The 6,001-nt window shown below is 33.4% G+C and overlaps 1 long non-coding RNA gene across 1 annotated transcript; it reads right to left on the bottom strand.

Annotated features, from left to right (window-relative positions):
- Positions 1–295: 295 nt before the first annotated feature.
- Positions 296–3,711, bottom strand: LOC114367464. The gene is made up of 3 exons (XR_003657211.1): positions 3,431–3,711; positions 2,827–3,368; positions 296–1,002 (listed from the first exon to the last, which is right to left on the bottom strand). It is a non-coding gene; the product is annotated as an uncharacterized LOC114367464 (long non-coding RNA).
- Positions 3,712–6,001: the final 2,290 nt, after the last annotated feature.

Below are 6,001 nucleotides of genomic sequence, written 5' to 3'. Positions count from 1 at the left end.
GTTCAAGAATCCACACCACTGCTCCAAAAAAGAGGAAAAAAAATGCAGTGACACCCCACATATGTGGAGTAAATGGTCGCAAGAAAGCCCAAGCATTTGACTTCAATTTTTTTTACTGGAGCAACCACAACTAGCCCCGACTCTATATATGGTCGAGTAAAATCCACAATCTTTGTTCGGACAGAGACAATCGCAATGTCACCTACGGCAACATCAAAAACTTGTAGATGCAAGCACAAAAAATTGATATATAAAAACAAGATATTACTACATTATGTTTGTTCTATGCAGTGAGTATTACTTACATCAGAAGTAATCATGTTGACAAGATCACAGTAGCTTGGGTTCTTGTGTCCATCTCCAAACAGAATGAACTTGTATTGAACTGCATAGGGAAGCAATTTAAAGGCAGCTAGGAATATATCTATGCAATATCCTTGAATTGCATTGGTGTCATTTATTTGGGAGATCATATCTTAATAGCTAACTCTGTTGGGAATTCCAATTCTCAGTTACCTCCCGTTATTTGGGAAAATCCATCCATGAGGCTTTTCTGTTGTATTTCCTGGCCATATGACACAGTTTAGATGTTGGCTTCAAATTGAACGATTGGCAGGCTCTGCATGAAGTTTCTCAGGGGTTATTACAGAAAGGTCAGAGTAACTAGACCAGTAGCCGATTCTCCTATAACCTGTAGCAATTACATTAAGAATGCCATATGATGGATTTAGAGGAGATCTATCTAAACCAAATTGAATAGGTCCAGTCAATCCACTCATATTAATGCACAATATGTTATCAAGTAACTGCTTCCCTCCATCAGAAACGCTAAAGGCACCGAAATCCAGAGCCTCTTCCCTCGTACAACTTAAATTTGTATTGTTAGAGAAGGACATGAATCCAAAGTCTCATAGGTGAGACAACAACAGGTGCAGTTGTAGTAGCAGCAGCAGCACTATCAAGGACATGAACCAGGTTTAGAGCTTTACTCCTCATTGCCACCTGGTAAAATGATGGGGATTCTGCCTCTATCATTGTATGCCCGGATCTAATACATTCTTTGGTTTCCATGCAAATATTTAAATTTCACTACCAAACATATGTCACAAAACCAACACCTAAAACCCCAAAATACAATGAAGAACAATTAGCAAGCAAATGGATTACTAGACCATAATTCATTTTAAAAAAAGTTTAGCTATCAGCAAAACCATCAACGACTTCAAACCTTCTACAGCACGTAACAAAAGCACAATGAAATCCCATCAGCAGAGATGCAGACTTTAGATTACAAGTTGTTTCACTTTATCAGCAGAGATCCCTAACGGAACTTAGCTATACAATGGGGGAAAAATTATAAAAGATTTCAACACTTCGGGTTAAGAGAATAGAATCATAACAACAAATGCATTTATTTTCTATCAAAGTTAAGTTTTTTAGTCTTTGCTGATAAAAAAAAAAGTTTTTGGTCTTTTTTCTCATCTCTGAAAATTGGGTACTTAGTTTCAAACACAAGAACCAAAAACTTGCCTCCTAACAAGAGATGAGACACAGAAAAATAATAAAAAAGCAAAATAAAAAGAAATTAGTAAATTAGTATAGTTTAAAAAAAATTAAAAACAATCCACACTTGGCTAAATAATTATGAAAAAAAATCGTAAAATTAAAAATCATTCATTTGCTTCAAATACTTCTTAGGTTGGAGTTCAAAATAAAGGAGAAGCCATACAAAAAAAAAACACAAACAAACAACACCCTTTAGCATAAATATGCTTCATACCCACCATTTTCCCAAACTTTAAATGACATAAAACTGAAACAAAAAGGGGAAATAATAATAAAATACCAAAAAAAAAATTGAAACAAAACTCCTTATACATTCTATTTTGGAAACCATATCAACATCAGGGGTTGGATGTTCTACAAAATGAAAAGATCATGATCTATCACTGTGATTCCACACTTGAGCAAGCTTCTTCCAAAGCTGGAAACTAGTAATCAGATTTCTTTTTCAGCTCAACAAAAAACTCTTTAACTTAATTGGACTCACCAAACAACAACAAAAAAAAGGCAAAAAAACACTATTCTGGAAAATTCGATGCAATTTTTCTTAAAACTGGCAACTAAGTCAAGACTGTTAAAAAGCTAAGAGGTTCCCAATTATTTTGGTTTAGTTTATCTAACATTGGCAACCTTCTCTGTCATGCACAGAAGCACGGAAGAGAACAGTCTACGAGGGCTAGGAACCTCCATAAGAGAGAAGGATAAGGAAGAAAAATTGTATTATTTTTCTGCTGTCCTCTATTACATACTAAGCATCCCTTATATAGAGGCACTGGCCAAGGGTGCCACTATGAAAACAGAAGGTGCTAGAATGTGAGAAGAAAATAACAGAAAAGTGGAAAATGTCGACAATGCAGTGCTGCACGATGGGAAGCAACATGCCAATAGCATATTTCCTATGAACCAGTATCCTCCTGACAGCTCAGCACCTTCTAACAGATTCTGTTAAAGGGAATCCACCAAGGGTTTGTGCCCGTAGTGGTGCTTTTGCTGGTTTGTTTTGTCCCTCCTAACATTCTCCCATCAGAATTCTAAGGGTGTAAAAAATAAAAAGTAAGCTTTATTATATAAATTAACTTCAAATTACCACTTTCCTCACATAGACCAATTTTCTTGTGTAGCTTAAGTAATAAAAACTGAAATTTATGAAGTACCCATAATACAAACAAAATGTAAATCTTTTTCCTACCCAGATTATTCAAATCCTGGAATCTATACCAACTGACTAAAATTGTAAACTACCATAATGTAAATGATACTTACCACTGTAACGACCCATACGCTTCACAATATCGATACCATTCTCAGTGCTTTCTGCTTCCACATGAGCAAAGTTTATGGAATTCTTCTTACCATTTAATTCATTGCAATCTTATTTAAATACATTTCGTGGGGTGATTCTGTGTAATAAAATTTACAAAGCATGATTGCAATAACGGGTTCCTAGCAGCTTTTCTAACAGAATTCTGAAATGGAAAAACAGTTGTAAATAACTCCCTTAATTCTTCCCCAATAATTGTTATGTGTAATTGTCCAGATACGCAGGTCGCTTGGTACTTCTCTTGGGCCTTCCATCGTGGGTCTCGGGTCTGTCTTCATCCATAGCTTGGGCCTCAGGTATGTTCTGATCTTTGTTGCTATCACTTCCACTCTATCGCCGCCATGTTGTCTTCGCCGGAAGACATGAGTTTTTGACTGAGCAGTGAATAAGTTCAAGGAAACAAGAAAGGATATGAGAGCAGAAGATGCGGAGGGGCACGGAGCTGCCAGTGAAGAAGCGGATGGAGAGCGCCCGTACGAGAAACCTATGGATGTGGAAGAGTGTGAGTGTGAGTTGAAGAAAAATGAAAGAGGACAAATTTCTTACCATGGATGTTCACGCTAACCAGTGACAGTTATCACGGGAACCCACAACGAGAGCCTCGTCTCCTGCATGTGAACCTGCAACGACAAACGCGATGGCAACCAAGGTTCGGATTCATGGATTCACGACGTGCTGAGGGGGAAAAGCGGATGGCGATGCTGCTGAGAACCACGGTTGGCACAGTGAAGGGAATGACGGGGTGTTGCGTGGTGACTGGTGAGGGAGAACGAGATTATTTTTAGATCCAGGTATATTGTACTAGGTCTTGCCGTTGGAGGGAGTGGCCAAAATGAAAGCGGGATTGTTTTCAATTTACAAATAACAGTAAAATATTTTGATAAGTTATTTTAAAAAGCTTATTGAAATAAGTTTTAAATCATTTATGAATAAATAAATTATAATAATTTTCATAAACTCTCTTAAACAGTTAAAAAAAATCTTTATGAAAATAATTTATTATTCTATTGTATATATAAATGAAGATTTCATGAATAAAAAAATATCATATAATAACTTCTTATTCATTCAATATTTATTAAATATCATTGATTTTACTTTAATTAGTTAATTAGTTTAAATTCAAAATAATAAAACAAAAAATGTTAGGATTTATTTATGATTCTGTTAAAATAAAATTTTACTAAATCAATTAATCCATTTAAATACTAAAATAAATATGTTTTCTATTCATTATATTGTACGTAATTATTTTAATTGGTGACAATTCTCTTATTCTTTATGTTACTACCTATTATTATTATTTAAAAATGTCAGATGAATTTGTCGATTATTTTTTATTATTTAAAATCTAGTATTTTTATTAAAACCATGTTATATTATTTTTTTCATACATAACTTAGTTTTTTTTCTCATTGTTTTTCCTTTGTGAAACTTCTATATTTATTAATTTAAATTTATTTTTTTATAATTTAATATTTTTTTATATTAAAAGTGTTAACATATATAAACATTTGAAAGATATACGATCGTGCATTTTTATTAGAGATTTTTATTTTTCTTATTCAATATTTCAAACCATAAGTCGAGTTATGTAATAAAAAAATATAGTTCATGTTAGATATTATCTAGCATAATCAATTATGTGATACAAAATAAACTTAAATATTCTACTAATGTGTGATAAAGAAAAAAAGCAATGCAATGAATATCATGACCAAGCCTTCAAACAAGAGTCAAATATGAATAATAAATTAAATTATTATATACATTTTTGTATTGAATACTAAATCATAAACCCTAAACCCACAAAACCCTAATCCCATAACCTAAACCCTAAACCCTATTCCTGTAATTGCTGAACTCACAGATACATGGACTAGAATTTTTGGCTTCACACATCTGGACGAATCACTCAGGCAAGAAATGAAGTCACTGAATGTGATGGTCTTCCCTAGTATGGATATGTTACAGAAGTTGTTGGTGTAACAAGAAAAACACGAAGGTAATAAAACAACAGATGTTGATAATGTGTTTGTTTATTGATATTTCAAACGTTACTTTTGCCTGTGTGTATAAGTTTAGTTTTTGTTTCTTTTTTCTGACAGGTTCTGAGAAAATGGGAAATGGAGACAATGATTTTTTTAAGACCAAAATGGAAAATAGGTCAGATATGGGTTCTTCAACTCCACAAGATCCTCATGGAAGTGATGAAGTTAGTTCAAATTCTGCTAATGAGACGAATGATGAATGCAACGATGCTTCTCAATAACTAAACAACCAATTTCTGGTTGATGGGATTCTCTGTTCCAAATCTCATTATGAGGAAATGTGTGTTGCCACAGTGAACTAGAAATGAAGAATAAAGCAGCAGCTGCTTCCCTTGTTGATAGATTAGTTTCTTTTACCGAATGTCAATCCATTTCTCCGATTGACACTTCTGTTAGTAGTCACCCATTAGATATTCTGAAAGTTCAAGCTTTGGTTCAGGAAACTACTTGTTTTGATCCATGTTCAGCAAAAGAAAACTTTGACAAGAAGTGTCACTCGTCCACTGCTATGAATTAACATTCATCAGAGCTTGACTTTAATTCACTGCCTACTAAAGAGGTTTATATTAATGATGCTCTTGAAGTTGTTCCTTCAGGGAATACATCCCAAGAGAATATTACAAAATGTTGATTTTGAGGGAAATGTTGTTTGGTTCCTTGTCATTGAAGTTGATTTTATTTTTTGTGAATGCTTTTTCCGCCAAAAAGATTCAACTGCATCTGACACTAAATCTGTTGTCGTATGATCATGTAGTCGAATGGGTAAAGTTACTGGAGGTGATATAGTCTTCAACACAAGAAAATACTTGACTTACAATTTATGATTGTGCGGTTCCTATTGTATATATCTTATATAGTGGATGTGAGTCTATGCCAAAAATTATTTTTGTATATTAATGGTATGTTTTAATGAAAAGAAAAAGCACAAATAACAATATATTAACTTTTGTTTGATTAAAATAAATAAAAAAAATAAGTTCTAAAACAAAAATTTATTTCATTTTTCTTTTCATTTAAATTTCAAAGTTTTCTCACAATATTATTACTTGGAAGTAGAGTTTGGCAT

The sequence above is a fragment of the Glycine soja genome, chromosome 9, assembly GCF_004193775.1.
Source record: "Glycine soja cultivar W05 chromosome 9, ASM419377v2, whole genome shotgun sequence".
Taxonomy (NCBI): Eukaryota; Viridiplantae; Streptophyta; class Magnoliopsida; order Fabales; family Fabaceae; genus Glycine; species Glycine soja.
This window is presented reverse-complemented; position numbering and strand designations above follow the sequence as displayed.